General features: G+C 45.6%; 1 protein-coding gene and 1 long non-coding RNA gene across 7 annotated transcripts in view; both read right to left on the reverse strand.

The window, feature by feature from the left end:
- The window catches only part of FGF1 (fibroblast growth factor 1), a 102,166-nt gene that overhangs the window by 40,928 nt on the left and 42,703 nt on the right, over nt 1-18,535 (reverse strand). The gene's annotated exons all lie outside the window — the stretch shown is intronic.
- Nucleotides 15,073-17,566, reverse strand: LOC133090030 (uncharacterized). 2 transcript variants are annotated; one of them, XR_009700774.1, is made up of 4 exons: nt 17,210-17,566; nt 16,684-16,731; nt 16,179-16,327; nt 15,073-16,080 (listed from the first exon to the last, which is right to left on the reverse strand). It is a non-coding gene; the product is annotated as an uncharacterized LOC133090030 (long non-coding RNA). The 2 variants fall into 2 exon arrangements; XR_009700775.1 differs by having other exon boundaries at nt 16,205-16,327; nt 17,210-17,564.

Here is an 18,535-nt window from a genome sequence, read left to right on the forward strand (position 1 = left end):
AGACAAACAAAACAAGCAAAGTCCCTGCATTCATTGTCTGTTTTTATTCCTATGGGGGAGATATTAAGTTTTTATCCATTGCACCACTGACCTCCCTGCAATATTAAGTTTTAAAAAAGTGAACAGGGACTTCCCTGGTGGTGCAGTGGTTAATAAGAATCCGCCTGCCAGTGCAGGGGACACGGGTTCGAGCCCTGGTCCGGGAAGATCCCACATGCCGCGGAACAAATAAGCCCATGCGCCACAACTACTGAGCCTGTGCTCTAGAGCCCATGAGCCACGACTACTGAGCCCATGTGCTGCAACGACTGAAGCCCGCGCTCCTAGAGCCCGTGCTCTGCAACAAGAGAAGACACCGCAATGAGAAGCCCGTGCACCGCAATGAAGAGTAGCCCCTGCTCACTGCAACTAGAGAAAGCCCGCGCACAGCAATGAAGACCCAAAGCAGCCAAAAATAAATAGAAAAAAAAAATGAAAAAAAGAAGTGAACAGCTGATTGAGAACATCTTATTACAGTGCCAGTGCGTGTATCTCCCTATTGAAATGAGATAGCTGTGACTGGAGGCGGAGAGGGTACCAGTAGATAAGAGAGTGGTCAGGATGTCTCCGGGGAAGTGACGTTGAGCTGAGACCTTGGAGGGTGGGCAGGAGTTCAGTGGGTGGGCCCAGGGATGTGTGCACAGCTGCATGTGTCCTAATCTGTTTCACCAACTGGAGGGGACTGCATAATCCTGGGTAAGGAGCTGGCACATTTCAGGAAAGAAATGTTAGGATGCTAAACCTTCTTGCGGTAGTTAGCCCAGCATAGGCAAGGCACTCAAGATAACCCACCAACTGGGGGGCCACAGGAGTTCATATAATCTTTCAAAGGACAGATGCATCTCCGGGGGCCAGTGCTGCCTCGTGACTGAACCTGTCCTGAGCCTCACTAAGCTGAAATTCATTGTTTCCTCCTGCAGCATCCTGCAGCTTGTTGGCTGGAGCTGTTTGTGGCAGTTACTACATTCTACCCTGCAATTATAGTTATTTGCATCCTCCGGTTGGCCTCCCTAGTGAATTTTCACCTCCTCGAGGGCGGGGACTGGATCTTACGCACTCCCTTCCCCCATAGACACACACTCTTGGCTTGTACCTAATAGATGCTCGGTGCATATTTGTTGGAATTTATTAAACGGAATAACTAAAATTTGTGGCTAATGCTTTGGAAACGTACCTATTTTAAAGAGAGTTTGATTTGGGGGATGGGAATGATCATTTTGGAGCATGGAACTCTTGCGGGAGACACACCTGGATGGTTCTAGTGGAGACCATTGAATGCCTCAAGGCTTTGCGGGAGGAGGGGGGGTGCCAGGATAAGAAAAGAAAACTGTGGGGAGCACAAAAAAGGGCTGGGGGCCAATGAGGAATAACGGGCTGTTTTGCTGTTTTGATCTTGATGGTGGTAAAAAGCCATTGAAAATCATCTTGCATTGCTTCATCCAACACTGTGCCACGCTTGTCTGTGTTTGCTCTGAGATTGTGCCACCTGATTGGCTAGCTGGTTGATTTGGGGTTTGATTGGGGTTTCATGTCTTCTTGTGCTCTCTTTGTCATTTCTTTTTTTGAGGGGGTTTATTTTCTATATATACAGAATGTATGGTCCAGAATAATCTAGATATACACAGCTACAATGTATTTTTGTTATAATTAGTATTTTTGAAGTTGAATCAGTGTTCAATCTGGAATTCATGTCAAATGGAAACTTAGTATCACTACTGAAAATATAAAACCAGTATCACTTGCCACAGGAGGTCATTATAAGAGTAAATATGATCAAAATAATCCACATTATGAAATTTTAAAGATCAAAATATATAACTAATTCTAATGTATTTGTACTGTCTTATTAAGTATTTCATAGATATCTCATGATTTCGTATAGGAGCTGAAGTAGCGTAAACATTGTTATTCTTGTTTTCACAGAGGAAAAATCTGAGATTTTGAGAAATTAAGTGGCTCCCAGAGTCAGGAGGTGTTTTAATTTGAATTAGAGTTTAGTTTTTTGTTTTGTTTGCAAATGAGATATTGGAGCTGAAAGGTAGAATAGAGGTGGGCCTGGAGATGATTAACTTCTAAAATGGATACTAAAGTACTGTTGAACTGTTTACTTTTGTAACTAAAAATAAAATCTAATGAAGCATGGGAAAACAAAGCAAAAAAGCAAGAGTAGAAAAGAGCTCTGTACTAGGAGGGGTGAGGTAGAGCATCCACTGTTGTCAGGGGAGCCAGCTGACCCTTGGCCTGCTGGGCCACCACGTGGATGTCCTTGGCAGTGACATTGCCTCAGTTCAGGATGAGGAATGGTGGTCCAGGAAGAAAAGGGAAGGAACCAGGTGCTTTGCTTCCCTCTTGGCTGTTACTTATTAACTAAACTCCAGTCCATTTTCTTTGTCCCCTTGGACTGGTGGCAAAGTCTGATGGAGGCCTGAGGGGATAGTTCTGTGGGGCCTTTTCAGGGTCAGAAAACTCACATGCAGGCAGCTTTGTTTACATCAGCAAATCCAGCTGCATCGTGCAAGCACTTGACCGGCCAATGACTCCTAACACAAAACAGATGCCTGGGCTGTGCAGAGGGAGCGTGCAGGGCTCCTCAACTGGTAGGACTTTGTCTTGATGAATTGGGAAAAGGACAGGAGACGGGTGGCACTGGGTGTGCCAGGAGTCGACAATAGCAGCGACCGAATAGACCTGGCTTTCTGCTGGCTTGAGCCACGTGGGCTCCGGAAGGAGATGCTCAGCGGGGGCTGTGAAGGCCAAACCGCATTCCTGCCTGAGAAGGCCACATCGCTGTGTGTGCTGGACTGTGGAGGTCTGAACTGCCTGTGACCAGGATGTGGGAAGAGATAGGGTCCCCTAGGCCAGAGGAGGGGAAGTGGGATCAGAACCAGGATTCCATTTGGTGCTCAGTTCTTCAGTTCTAAAAGCTACTCTTCTACTTTTTTATCCACATAGCATTGTTCAGTGTCATCCGCATGGTAGATTGTGCAATAAATCTCTCCTAATGAATAAATGATTACCTGATTAGGTTAATCATTACGTTAAATGTTTTTCAGGTAATGCTTACCAACTAGAAATATTAATAAATAATGAAAAACCAAATCCTCCTGAAAGGACCAGGCACACACACTAGATCCAGCGTACCCCAGGAGGCCCCCATGTCTTCTGCCCACTCATTTGAACAAAGGACCTTGCATTCCATATCATGTTCTACTCTGTCTACTGATACTTGTTTAGTAGATTTGCCAGTTTGAATATTCCAATACAATTCTCCCTTGAGGAAAAAGGTGAAATCAAGGCAATAACAATTATTTAAGATACTAAGAACTATGATTTTAAAACACAATACCTATATATATGCATTGGAGAGAGAGGCTACAGATTACACACACACACACACACACACACACACATACATACATACATACATACACAGAGACCCCAAAGTGTGACCATAGCCATTATTAGGTGGCAAGGTTACAGGTGATTTTTGTTTTCTTTTCCATAGTTCCCCAATTTTTTTTACAAGTAGCATGTATTATTTGTATAGAGACATTTTTATTTTAAAAATTCATTAAAGATACTATATATACCTCTTGCTGCAATGTAGAGGTTAACACCCTGAGTTACTGCTAGAAGTACCTCACTAAAGTATAAAATTTGAAAATTTCTCAGTAGGGAGCAGTAACTGACCTTAAGATTCAAAATGGTACCCAGGAGAGAGGTAATAGCTAAGGAATGAGGCTTCCAATCTCTTAGCATAGAAACAAAAAATGTTTTCTTCTATGACCACTTTTCTTCATCTGATGCTCACTTCTTTGTGTCTTCTGTCAACAGACTCTCAGTTTAGTAAAGTAAATCTACATTTGCATCCCAGCTCCACAATTTGCTAACAATGGGACCTTGGCCAAGCCATTTATAATCTTTGTGCCTCCGTCTGTTGGTCTGCAAACTAATAGGCTTATAATGAGGATTAGATGAAATAATGCATGTAAGCGCATGATAGCACAAGCAGTAAAGGCCGGTTATTATCATTATCCCATTGGCTGGTCCAAACCATCTTTTCTAACTATTTTGCAGAGAATATTTTTCTGATTTAGCTGGGCTCTGTCATCTCAAGCATGTACTCAGAACTGTGACCTTCCAGAATGGCCCCAGGAACACCAAAAAAGAAAAAAAAAAAAAAAAAAGAGGAAAGCTCAAAACATAGTTCCTACTTACCTGCTGGCAATAGGCTTTTTTCCCCACAGAGCCTCGAAGTCTTTGGTTGAGCAGCAAACTTCACTCATTAAGGAAGTGCCTGAGAGCTTGGCTGTGGCCCCAGTGCCTGCTCTCCTCAGTTAAGTCAGTGCTTCTTTAAGCTGTTCCTTTTGGTTTTTCTGACTCAGTATCTTAGGTCATTCTGAGACAGCCACTGCTCCCCATCTTCCCCACTTCTACCTGTTGTCCTGGACATTTGTCATCCTTTTTGACTGCCCAGCATCTAAAGCCCCGTCCTGTATTTGAGGGATACCCCCCCAGACACACACACAGGTCTTGGTCTGGCTGGACCCTTCTTGCAGTGTGATTCAGGCCTACCACACCTTCCCAGTGATTCCGTGGGCAACCCCGGCTTCTCCAAATTCTCTTTCTGTTTATTATCAGTCAAAGTCATTTTTGGTTGCTTACAGTTAAGGAACTTAGCCAGCTCCTGCTTGTCCTATGTTGACATAAATTCTTCAGCTGTTAGTTCCCCAAACTCTCTGAGCTTCCCATGTCACATTATTTATTACATTCTCCTGGTTATGACATTTTATTGGAATCACCTGCTTATTCTTCCCTAGACTTAGCTCCCTGAAGACAAGAACTAAAGCCATGTAGATCACTGCAGTAGCTCTATCATGGAACACAGTGCCTGGCACATAGTAGGCCCTCCACAAATGCCAAATGAATAAACAAGCAACCACCCAGGAGGGGACCAGAACAACCACAGTAGTTCCACTTGGAGAACCAGTTAACTTGCCAACTTTCTGATAACCTGGCACCATTCCTAGCCTGATTCCAGGAGAAACCAGATTTCCTTTAGGGTTTGGCAAGGAAGAGGATATTCCAGCAGCATCCTGAGTGGGAGGGTGAGATGTTGGCTGCATCCTACAGTGGGTGAGTAATCCCCCAGGCAGCGCTTAGCTTTCAACCCTGGCTTATAACGCGGTCATCTCCTGAAGCTCCCAGCTTAAAATGGAAAGTGGCGTTACTCATGGTGAAGAGCAGACAATAAAAAAACATTGAGGTGGGGCCTGACACAATGGAGTGAGTATTCCCTGATGATGGATGAGAGATCTCTGCTCCGAGGGCTCACGGACCCGACAGACAGCTCAGTCATGGCAGGGCTTTTGAAGTACACCTCCAAATTAGCTCATCACCCAGCACCTCACTCTTTGGGATGTTGGAAGACATTGTGTTTCTTAGCCTACACCAGGCATGGCGAGAGGAAATGCCCCTGAATCAATATCAGAAGGTGATAGAGAGCAGCAGTTATGAATTGAGGCTTTGACGTCCAACAGAGCTGGGCCAGAATCCTAGCTCTTCTAGTTGCTAGCTCTGTGACCCCAAGTGAATTTCTTAACCTGTCTGATTTTTACGTCCCTCATCTGTAAAATGGGTTAAATGGTAGTACCTACTACAAGGTCATGAGAAAAGTAAGTCAGACAGTCTGTATAAAACCCTTATCACAGTGCCTGGCTTGTAACCAACACTCAGTAGGTGATGGCTACTGGCGTTGAGAATGTTGTTCTTTTACCATCTTCCTCCAGCAGCTCCGTTACTTCCCCATCCTTTATGTTTTTATTTTCTTTTCATCTCACTCGACCTCCATACCCTTGCTCCTTCAGGAGTCCTCCTTTACCTCTCACACCCTTCTGAGCTGAGGCCACTGCCCAGCCTCCCTCCGTGGTCACTCCTCTCCATTTCTAGCTCATCTTTCTCTCACTTTCTCAGTGTCTTGTGTGCCAAGATCCAGTGTCTGACCTGTTATGGTCTCTTCCCCACTTCAGAATCCATGACCTGGCACACGGTGAAGCAAAAGGCACTGGAATAAATCAATCTGACTTTAGTGACACCTCATGGACAGATTGGGCCTAAGGTCATAAAATGGTCAGGGCTCAACACCGGTTTCCAGTGCCCCAGCATGATGAACCTGTACCCACAGAAAGCAGAGTGGACCAAAGTCCAGTCTTATCACAGCTGGGCATGGAGCAGCAGTGGTGATGATTACAAATGCAGTATTTTTCTTAGGAAAGACCGTACCACCAGCTTTTCTAATAATAGGCTTCTTTAGCGAGTTCATAAATTAGATTCACATATTTTTAAGGAGTACACTCTTGGCCTAAGCAGGTTACATGCATTACTATTGAGAGATAAACAATGATGTACATGTGCCGAGACTCTTAGCATTGTACTAGGTAGTTCTATACCAATGATCTGGGGAGCCAGCAAACATCAGTTCCTTCAGGGTTAAGAAAACCTCCCACCTTTGATCTCCGATGACTAGATTAACCACAGGCTATCATCCCAGGACGTGTCCTAATCATTCATTTATTCAACACGGTTAATGAATAGTCTTTTATGTGCTGGGCACATTTCTGGATGTCACGGCAGATAGGGTAAAAGAGTAGGATGCAAGCCCCGCCCTCCAGGAACTTACGCCCAGCATGGGAGGTAAATACACACAAATTGGGGAGAGACAGTGACGAATGCTACAAACGAGGTATCACGTTTTAATGAGCGTTCCTGGGAGGCACAAATCACACGAATGAAAGAGATATTAGGAAGGAGATATATATATATTCTTTTTCAGATTCTTTTCCATTATAGGTTATTACAGGATATTGTATATAGTTCCCTGTGCTGTACAGTAGGACCTTGCTGTTTGTCTGTTTTCTATATAGTAGTGTGTATCTGTTAATCCCAAACTCCTAATTTATCCCTCCCTCCCCCACCCCCCGCCTTTCCCCCTTTGATAACCATAGGTTTGTTTTCTATGTCTGTGTCTTGGAAACAGTACACTTTGAATTAAGGACGGCTCATATATAATGAGTTCATGGGGAAGGGGTAAGGCTGGAAAGGTAATTTATAGCCAGATGTTATAATCCACTTCCTGCTCAACATCTCTACCTGGATGTCCAATAATTATCTTAAACTTAAGATGGTCTAGACAGAACTGTTAGTTCTCCCCACCCAATCCTCCAGCTTTTTTTCCTCAGGTATTTAAAACTCTTCCTAAGTGTCCCTAAAAAGGAGCAGTCATTGTTACTCTGTCCTTCACCTAGCCCCATTCAGTTCATCAGCAAGCTCTATCTCCAAAATATATCCTCAGTCCAGCCTCTTCTGTCTTCTCCACTATGTTCCAATCCACCATCATTTCTTACCTGCTTCCTTGTTTCATTTCTTGCCCTCATATAGCAGCTTGCTTAAGTCAGATCATATCCCCTTGCTTGCTGAAAACCTCCTAGCATCGGCTTCCCGTTGCTCTATCCATGGGAAGACCGTGTCCTCCAGGCTCATGATGAGGCTCCAGCCTCTTCCCAGCCTCACCCTCTCCTCTCCTCCCTTGCTTGTCCTGCTCCATTCACACGACTGGCTTTTCTTGTCTTCCTTGAGCTCACCAAGCATGGACCTGCCATAGCATCTTTGCATTTACTGATCCCTCTGTCTGAAACACTGTTCCCTCAGCCTGAAGTGCTCCTCTTTCCTTAGACCTTTGCTTGTCCACCTTCTCATGGCTCGTATCTCAGCTCGGATGTCACCTCTGCAGGTCACCCCTGACCATCCTAACTAAAGTAGCCCCTTCTCAGTTTTCCTCTGCCTCAGAACTCCATTTTTTCCTTTATAGCACTTATCCGAAATGCTCTCCAGTATTTACTTTTCTCTTTTATCGCCATCACTTCTACTAACTTGTAAGCTCCATAAGACTTTGTCTTATTTACCACTGTCTCTTTAGTCCTTAGCACAGTCCCAACACGTGCTCAGTAGTCATTTACAAATGCAGATGCCTACGCCAGACACCCAGAAATTCTGATTCATTTGTCTGGGTTGGGGCCAGGCAAAAGAGGAGTTAATTTGAGTTTTTTTATCGTATGCATAGTTTTAACTGTGTTATACCTAGTACAATTCCCAGGTGGTTCTGATTTTTAGACAGAGTTAAGAACCCCTGACCTAGAGAATGGAAATCTCTGTAGCATCTTGCTACTCAAAATGGGGTCCTTGGATCAGTATCACCCAGGTACTTGTTAGAAATGCAGATTGTCAGGCTTTACTCCAGCCTTAGAGACTCAGAATCTGCAGTTTAACAAGATGCCCCAGCTGACTTGTATGCATATTAAATTTGAGAAGCACCCACCTAGCAGAAATACAGAATTCCTGAGGAGTAAGTGCTTTGAATTTGGCAGGTCGAATTTGCTCTATCTGCAGGACAGTGAGGTGGGTGTATCCCTCAGACAGTTGGAAATGTGGTTCTGAGGTCATGGAAAGCGAACCCAAAAGGAAGTAAGCATCCTCACTAAAATGCTTTTTGAGGGTCAGAGTGTGGGGTGTGGTGAGGTCATGAGTGGAGAGAAGAGAAGACGAAAGCATTGGTGGACCGTGGGGACAGCCCTGGTATGGGTGTGAGAGAAGGGGAGCCGAGATGAGGAAGTGGGGAAAGAAAGAGACGGGTGGAGAATGATGGTGCAAGTCAGGGCAGGAGGCGAGGTCAGGAATGGGGTGACCCAAAGCATCAGATTCTGCAGAAAAGTCAAGAGACATAGAAACCAAGAAGTGGCCACGAGTTCTTTCCCCACAGATGGATGGATGGAGGAACCAAGTGAGGGGAGGAGAGGCTTGAGTCAATGGTGAGCAGTTGGAAGCAGTGAGTCCACACCACCCACCCAGGAAGGACTGTGGTCACACCAAGAGAATTGTGCCTTGAAGAAGTAAGAACGGAGAGAAGCTTTTCTCAAATGAGAGACCTGGGAATGTTTGTCAAGAAGAAACGTTCAGGGAAAGGGATTGAATAGATTGGAGATTAAAAGAGAATTTAATTGATGAGACTGGGTCCTGGAGGGGGTAGGAGCGAATCACATTAGACTCGTATGCTTGTTAACACATAGACTGACCTAGACGGGTACAAAATAAACATCCGGCTGCCTTCAGGGAAGGAAACTGGGTGACTAGGGAGGCAGGGTAGCTTTCTTTTTTATTTAAGAAAAACAAACAAACAAAAATAATGAAAAAAATACCTGTGTGTGCTCTACCCAGATTTAACAAATGTTAACATTTTCTGAAATTTACTTTAGATTTTTTTTTTTGTATATGAAGGAAATAATTGCAGGGGACTGTAGTTACTAGTTCAAAAATAAAAGATAACTTTTGATACCCACTGGAAAAAGAAAGAAACCATTAGAGAGAAAGTTGAAGTTCCTCGTTTTCCTTTTTCTGAACATTTTTGTCCTCCCTCCTCTGAGGCGGCCACTATTATGAATTGTGTGTGTGTGTGCGTGCGCGCGTGTGTGTGTGTGTGTGTGTGAGAGAGAGAGAGTCTAATGCCCGTAAACGGTGCACTTTGTATAGTTCTACGATTTGCATTTATTCACGCAACATTATATCTGAGATCTATCCATTTTGATACCTTTTATCTGTAATGTTTAACAACAGATATCATATAAGTAAATTCTAGAAGTAAGTTCTGATCTTACAGGTAGCCTTTACTGTATTTGCATATATTCTCCAGGGGTGGCCATTTACGTTACTTTTAGTTTTCCACTGTTATCCAAATTCCTGCCATGAACACCCTTGCACATGGAGAGATGTACTTATAACCATCTACTCTTTTAAGCTTTCTAAATTTTTTTAACCACATGCATTTTTAAGTAGTGTTTCAAATAAGAAAAATTGATTTTCTTAAAAAATTTCTCAGTATGATCCAGAGGGCACCCAAATCAGAATTACATGGGCCTTTTGTTATAAAATGCAAATTCCTGGGTCCCACATCAGACCTACTGGATCCACATTATAATGAACCTCCCCAAGTGATTCTTAGGCATCCTCTAGTTTGGGAAGTACCCAGTAGACAGCTCGTTCCTCTGAGAGGAGATGGGGGTGGGGGAGGGCAGGGGCAGATAGATGGTGGAGGAAGGGTGCGCCTGGGGAGGGATGGAGAGTAACATTGATCAACAGCTCCCCTGTGCCAGGCTATGCGCTAGGGCTCGACATTTAAAGTAGGAGGGAGAGGGGATCCATGGGGATTTATCAAGATGAAATGTGCAAAAGGTTCAAGAGGCCAGGAAATGTGAGCATGGCAGTTAAATACAGTCTGTGGAGTCCACTACTTACTTAGTGGCTGTGTGCCCTTGGGAAGTCACCTAACCTCTCTGAGCTTGAGTTGCTCCATCTGTAAAATGACAGTAGTAATACTACACACCTAAAAGGAGAAGATCAAATGACGTAAGGCACATAACCTGCTCAGAACTTGACACTTCTTACATGGCTAATAAATGATGACAGTGGTGGCAAGAAGGATGCTTATGACTGTGATTGTTCAATCCCCTTTATAGTCAATACATATATTTTATAGTTTGGCTCGTAACCTCATTATTTGAAACTCTAACGGTGGTTGATAGTAGCTGGGTATTGCTTTAATATCTCATTATGGACAGAGATCTTAAATATATAGCCCTCTGTCACTCTGTTATTCTCATGGAAGGATATGATCAACACCTATAATCGGCTACAAGGTGCAGGTTCTAGAAATGTGTTACAGTGGAGAATGGGGAGTTCTTGTGTTGTTGGAGGTGAGGGCCTGAGTTGGAGGGGAAACATTTCAAACTGTAAGTATCGATATATCGCTCACACACACGGTCATTCCAGCATGCAAACACCCAAATTATCCCCCCAGGAGCTGAGTGTGTGTTAACAAGGGGAGGTGGTAACGCAGCTGCATCCATGCCTCCATCCCGTGAACCTTTCGGGCAGGGCCACTGGCTCAGAGAGGTGAGCGTCGGGGATCCCCCCTGTAGACCAAGGAACACATAGAGATAACACAGAGGTGCCCGCTGTCCTTCATCCTGAGCCTCAGCCCGCTTCTTTCCTGTGCCCTGCTTCAGCCCAGAGGAGCTCGAATCTACCACCACAGCCGAGGAAAGTGGGCGAGACCCCCGGCTCTGAGTCTCAGCTCTGTCTCCCGAGAGCTGTGTCACTTAACCTTTTTTTCTTTTAATTAATAGACTTTTTTTTTTAGAGCAGTTTTAGGTTCACAGCAAAATTAAGAGGAAGGTGCAGAGATGTCCCGTGTGTCCCCTCCAGCACACAAGCAAGCCTCCTCCACTGTCAGCATCCCCACCAGACAGGTACATCTGTTACAATTGATTGACCTACCCTGACATATTAGAGTCACCCCAAACCCATAGTCTGCATTAGAAGTCGCTCTCGGTAGTGTACATTCTGTGAGTTGGGACAAATGTATAATGACATGTATCCACCATCGTAGTATCAGAATAATTTCACGCTCCTAAAAATTCTCTGTGCTCCACCTGTGATCCCTACCTTCCTCCCCCTGAAACCTTGGCAACCACTGGTATTTCTACTGCCTCCATAGTTTTGCCTTTTCCAGAATGTCGTGTAGTTGGAATCATACAGGATGTAGCCTTTTTTCACATTGGCTTCTTTCTCAGTAATATGCATAAGGTTCCTCCATGTCTTTTCATGGCTTGATGGCTCGTTTCTTTTTAGCTCTGAATGATGCTCCATTGTGTGGACACACAACCCTTTTTCAGCCTCAGTTTCCTGGGCTGTCATAAGGGGTAATGGGTAGCATAGACCAAGGGAGTTCATAATGATGATAAGCGTGAAGGTTTAAGTGCTCAGTTCCAGGCTCTCTGTGCTACCTCACCTAGTCCTTCCTGAACCCTATGACATAGGTATCATGAACACTCCCATTTTACAGATGAAGAAACTAAAGCCCAGGGAGGTTAAGTCACTGCTCAAGGCCACAGAGCCAGGAAAGCATTGGTCTATTATTCGAACCCAGACATTCTGACTTCAGGTGTTAGTGTTGGTGCTGTAACCTCCCTGGAAAGTTCTTAACAGTGTTTGACACGTAGTGAAAACATGCTAATGTTGCCTCTTATTATTGTAAATATTTCTGAAGCAGAGCCACTTAAATGGTCAGGTTGCAATTTTTTTTTTTTTTAATAAATTTATTTATTTATTTATTTTTGGCTGTGTTGGATCTTCGTTGCTGTGCGCGGGCTTTCTCTAGTTGCGGCGAGCGGGGGCTACTCTTCGTTGCGGTGCGCGGGCTTCTCATTGCGATGGCTTCTCTTGTTGCGGAGCACGGGCTCTAGGCACATGGGCTTCAGTAGTTGCGGCACATGGGCTCGGTAGTTGTGGCTCACGGGCTTAGTTGCTCCGCGGCATGTGGGATCTTCCCGGACCAGGGCTCAAACCCGTGTCCCCTGCATTGGGAGGCGGATTCTTAACCACTGCGCCACCAGAGAAGTCCCTGCAGTTCTTTTCTAATGAGACATACAAAGCACTGAGATGTTCGGAAATTCCCTAGTGCCGTGCTGCCAAGGGGTTACAGAACTGGGATGAAAAGCCGTGGGTACTGGAGGCTCCAGGTTGCTCTGAAGAGAGCACTAATGGATTTGTTAGTGATGTTTACTGAGCACTTACCGGATAGGTTATCCCATTCCATGCTACAACAACCCATTTCAGGAAACAGAGGTGCCCAGGGGCCCAGCCCTGCTCTCCCTACTCCTCTGAAGCTCCTTCCATGTTGCCCATCGCGCCCTACATCCCTTCTCCCCATCTCAGCCCGGGGATCAACATCTGCAGCCCGGGCACGTGTCAGAGCGCAGAAGCAGCCTGGGAGCGCCGGGGTCTGTCCCTAGGTGTGGGTGCCTTGGCAGCCAGCACGGTCCCTCGTCATCACCCTGGTCACAGTACATGCCGGTCCGCGGGCAGGCAGCCTCGGCCTGGGCACACCTGCTCACTCCCTGTCCCCTCCACTTCCTTCTGCCCTGCATTTCCAGACAGAGTCAAAAATGGGTTCACATCAAGTGCGATTTGTCTTCTTTCAGTGTAATTTTCTATTTATAGACAGCCTTCTCTCAGGAGGCACTGTCCTCCTTCCTCTGTCTCGGTTTTTTTCTGGGTAGTTGGGGATAAACTCTTGGTGGTTGTTTTTGAGCCCTGTGGTCAGCAGTCCAGCTGGTCATTCATTCAGGATGTCTCCAGAAAGCCAGCGGTTACCCTTATTGGAGTCTTTGCTGATTTCTGTGGCCTCTGAGACCTCTATGGAACTGTGCCCATGTAGCTAGTGTGAAGTGTTGAAAAGAAATACCTGACCTGGGCCAGCAGGGTCCTCATCCACAGGCTTATCCTGGTGAGATGATGAGGATGATAATTACAACACTATAACAGCAGCTGATACTCACAGGCACTCCTCTAAGTGCTAAAAGGGATTCCCTCATTCCTTCGAGGTATATGCTGCTCTGATCCCCTTTTCACAGATGAGGAGATAAGCACACAGAAATGAAGGCCATGGCTGACCAGGGGATGCTTGGGATCCAGCCCTGCAGACCTCTCTGGCCCAGCCACCCCACCATCCCCCTCCAGCCCTGTGTTCTAGCCACACCAGCTTTGGTTTGGCCCCTTGGATACACTGTGTGATCTCCTGCCATGGGTCCTTTGCACATGCTTTGCCACGCAGGACCACCGTTCCCTCCACTCTACAGCGAATTTACCCTGAACCATCTTTCACATCTCAACTGCGACTTCTTCAAGGGTGTCCTACTCAACCTTCCCTGACCACATGTCCCATTAAAGCTCTGATGGTGCCGCCTGTCTCTCCTCGATGGTGCTGGTCAAAGTTTAAACTCTACTTTTATTTGTGCAATTTTCCGATTAATGTCTGGCTCTCTCCCCAGACCATAACTCCATGAGAGGCTTGAAAGTGCTGCCTTGTACATAATTCTATCATTGCACCTACCATGCTGGACTGAAATGATTTGTTTATTCATCTGTCTCATCCCTTGGTCTGTGAATTTCCTGAGGGCAGCGTTCAGGTCTCTTTCTAACACAGTGCTCGGCTCAATAAATATTTGGTGAGTTGAATTGAATGAACTGGGTCTAATTAAACGGTGTAACTTGGGAAAGGGCACCTGAAAGTTCAGAACTTTGGATGGAGCGAGCCCACAAAATACAGTCATTCAGAATCACCCCTTGGAAATCTGGAGCGATTTTAGAGAGAAGGTTAGCTTTTTTTAAAAAGCCAAGTTCACTTATCATTTGGATAGCAGACTAGAAGGATCCATGACTCTCCTAAAGAAGCATCGTATTGCGGTTACAAATCTAAGAGAAGTGAGGACGAAAGGATGTCTGCTTCTCCGAGGTTCATCTGAAGTTTAGTAAAAGTCAGAGCATAAATAACTAGTGGAATCTCATTGGAAGTTGTGTTGGGATTTGGTGCCTTAAGCCCTCGGCCTTGCGTCATTTCCTTATCTCTCCTGGATGACCTTGCTGGCTCACTCCCCAGTGCTGTTATTGCTGTCTTTGACTCTGTAAACGTTGTGGTCTGGTTACAAGGGAGCATTCCCCTCTTTGGGGCTGGTCCTTTCCAGGACCTGATGCCGCTCAGTCTGGCAAATGGGCCCCAGGTCTTCCTTGAAGGAGAAGGAGAAAGGGGGCTTCTCTTCTGCCCAGAGGATGAGTGGGGCAGGGGGCAAGTCGCTGGTTAGAGGCTGGTGCTGACCCAGCAGGGTTCATGAAGAAAGTGCCAGGTAACTGCGGGCTCCCACATCCAATCGGGGGCCGGCCTCAGCTCTGGCCACCCTGACTCCAAGGAAAACAGGCAGTTTTTCAGAAGAGCTGTTTCCTTTCATCCTGGCCCCTCCTTCCTGTCATAACAGATTATGAGCGTGTTCTTTGGAGGACTGAATAGCCCCTTTAAAGAAGTTAGAAGCCATTTCTGAGTTGAGAGGATTAACCTAGTTAAATTTAATAGTTGCAGCACATGATAGATTAACAGGTAATTGGAAAGAACTTTATTGAGGCTCCAGTAACCCATTATGACGCTCATAGATTTTCAGCTGTTTTGCAGTAAAAACACATGAGGGATTAAAGTGACACTATCCTCCTCTTGTCCCCCATTGTGAACACCCCTGGCACATAGTAGGTGCTTGGCAATATTTGTTAAAAGAATAGAGGAAATATGAGGCTGACCTAAGGTTCTGACAACTTTTCTGGAATGAGACAAAAACCCACAGTCTTAAACAGACTTTGCTCAAGTGCATTGGGTAATGACACATACAACTGTTTGACGTTCTCTGTGGGTTTCTAGACCTAGTTCCCACTTATCCAAAATTATGACTTTATTCCCGACAGTTAACAAACGTACGGGGAATCCCAGTGGCTTAGCTCAGATCTGAGGAGGGTATTTTTTTTTAAAAAAAGAGTCACCAAGGAATCATTCTTAAGAGGAGGCAGAGTCCTGTGTAACCTGAAAATGTAGCACAAATATTGAAAAAGAACATCTTGGGGTTTCAGTGGCTAAGGCAGAAGAAACTCAAAGATGTGTTGAAGCTAGAATTGGAGCCGCTTTCCAGACTGAAAATCAGACTTGTCCTGCCTTTGGTGGGCTGGGCCCAGGCTGGTGCAGTGGAGCCCAGGTCCAGAAGAGGGCGCTCTGAGCTAAGTGTGCCGACCGCAGCCGGGAAATCAGGGTCCTTGAAAGAGGCTGTTATGCTTCACCTTGTTTGTCCTGCCTGGTTTTGTGTTCTCTGAAGGACTGAGAGAGGGTTTTCCCTCCTCTGTGCCAAAGAATGATCTTCTGCAAATATAATTAAACTGATGATTTCACAGATTAAATACCAAATCCTAGGCGTTTAATTTTGTTTAAAAAATTTTTTAATAGCCTTCAGCCTTTGGTCTCCCTGAAATCCGTGATCAAATTTCCCACATTGTGGCTCTTTTAACGTATTTCAGTGGGCCCTCGGGAATCAGTATCTTCTTCAGATATTGACTCTAGTCCTAGAAGATGGATGTTCAAACCAAGAAGAGTAGAGTGTTATTTTCTCTGAAAGTTATTTGTATTTGTCCCATCTTTATCAGGTTAATGAATGCGTTACCTGTGAATAAGTACCATCCTACTCACAGCATCCTGATTAAAAAGAAAGCTGTATAGTCATCAGATTGGGATACATTAAAGCCTTGTTTTCAATTGTAGAAGCTTCCTTGGAAATAAACCTTCTTCCCTGCATTGTTTTATACCCAGGCCCTGAGGAAGAAGCAGACAAATTGAACAAGTCCTTTGAGGAAGCCGCACACTGTGTGCGGACTCTGTGACCAGTGAGTCCAGTATTAAGAGTTTGTCTTATGGAGGGACTCACCCCAGGGCCCAGAGATCAATGTATGAGGTTCACAGCCGCACTGTGAACCTTCACATTATACAGCCAAACAAATCCCAGGCAGGTGGAAAAAAAAAAAGAGAGAGCTGGACATACAATATATGAACCTAGATAAGTGGGGAAGAGAAAGCTCTAGAACAATATGTGTGGAATTATCCCATAACTGATTTTTAAAATTATATGTGTATGTGTAGACGCATAGATAGAAACCTGAAAAAATGATTACCTCTGGAGAGTGGGATGGAGTCGGTGAAAATACATCGCAGGTATTTTTCTAATATAAAGAGAAAACAGTAATACTTGTAAAGCCCTCTGAAAAGAGATCCAGAATGCTGTGCTCTTAGCCTTTCCTTTCAGCCCCAAACTTGCTAAATGTCTTCCACCTAAAGGCTCCTTCCCACCCTCCCTGGGGCCCTCCTGCCCCCTCCTCACTATCAGCTTTCCCCACGGCCGAGCTTCCCCCCAAAATGTCACTGCCTCCACCCCCTCTCAGTCATCCCCAGCCCTCTGGAGTCCTCCTTCCACCAAAACTGCCCTTGGAAAAGCTTGCCCATGAGGTTCTCCAAAACTGGGGTTGCAAACTGGTGACCCATGAGCCAGAGGTGGCCTGAGGCTGTGTGGCTTGCTGGAGCCGCACTTTGTTTGTAGTTGCTCTTAATCGATTCAACATGTACCAGTTGGGAGATTTCACCTGGACCCAGCACTGTCTGCCCTCTCTTTAACCATCAGAAGATCGGACCCATTGCACCCACCTTCAGGCTGAGGGGCAGCCTGACGCAGGGTCTCCACTGCTTCCTCTTATGGACTCTCCTGCCCCCATGGGCCGTAGAGCTTTCAGTCCCACTCTAGACCATTCTCCTCTGTCTGGTTTCGACAGTTGCGCTGGCTTCCAGGTCCTCCTCTTTAACTGCGCTTGCTCAGCGTCCTGTCCTGGCTTCTTGTCCGTTAGCCCCCCTTTGACGTCCAGCATCCCTCAGGGGTCTGTCCCAGCTGTCCTCTCTCAACCATGTGCGTGCTCTCCTCCTCTCCCTGTGTGTCCTTGTCTGCCTCAGCGTCCACCTGTGTCTCCAAAATCCCAGACTGCCTCTGCCTTAATGAGTGACAGTACAGTGGTTACAGAGTAACCCAAACTACAGACCTTGGTCATATCCCCTTTCCCTCGCTACCCACAGGCATCTCTTAATGATTTAATGACCTAAATATTCCTTACGTGTTCGTTCCTTTCCTTCACTACCATCAGTGTCTTGGGTCGGGCCAGCAACATCTTGACGCCTATCCAAGGTGATTGCTTCTAATTTTTCTCTCTGTAGCTTATTCCTCTTACCTCACCCACAACACCTCCAGCCTTGTCCTCCCAAACCACAGATCTGATCATGCTTCATCCTCACTCAAATACCCTCCGCTCATTCTTCACTGCCTGCAGGCCAAAGCCCAAACTTCTTAGCTTGGCATTCAAGGCCTTTTATGATCTGGTTCCAACCTTCATTCATTCAGGCAACAAACTAAGCACCGAACAACAAACCAAGTATGTCAGGCCTTGGAGATACTTTTGTGAAAAAGGTGAATCATTGTCCCGGTCTTTATGGGACCACATTGTACCTGGGACTTCACAGACAATACACACACCCGCACACATGAATCAAAGGACAAAGAAAGAAAAATTCACTCTCAAGGAACCAAGGCAGAGAATAAAGGGCAAATCCAACTCTAGAATAGTCAGGCAAGACTCCTTGAGGAGGTAACATTTAAGCTGAGACCTGAAGGAAGAGAAGGTGCAGAGATCTGGGGGTAGCTCACCAGGCAAAGCCCCTCCTTCTCATGCCTGCCTCTCTTCACTCCCCCTTTTTTTTTTTTTTATCTGTTCTGTACTCCCTGCCTGCTGAACCACCATCTGTACCTGTATACACTGTACTCTGGGGGTGCTTCTGCCCCAACTGTGAACTTCTCAAAGGAAGGAACTTCCTTGTTCATTTGGGTCCCTGGTGCTTTGTACATACTAGGCTCAATAATTGTGAGATGAAAAAGTGGATGGACCAGTGGATGGGTGGGTGGGTGGATGGATGGGTGGATGGACAGAT

This window comes from Eubalaena glacialis, chromosome 4, assembly GCF_028564815.1.
Source record: "Eubalaena glacialis isolate mEubGla1 chromosome 4, mEubGla1.1.hap2.+ XY, whole genome shotgun sequence".
In the NCBI taxonomy this organism is placed as follows: Eukaryota; Metazoa; Chordata; class Mammalia; order Artiodactyla; family Balaenidae; genus Eubalaena; species Eubalaena glacialis.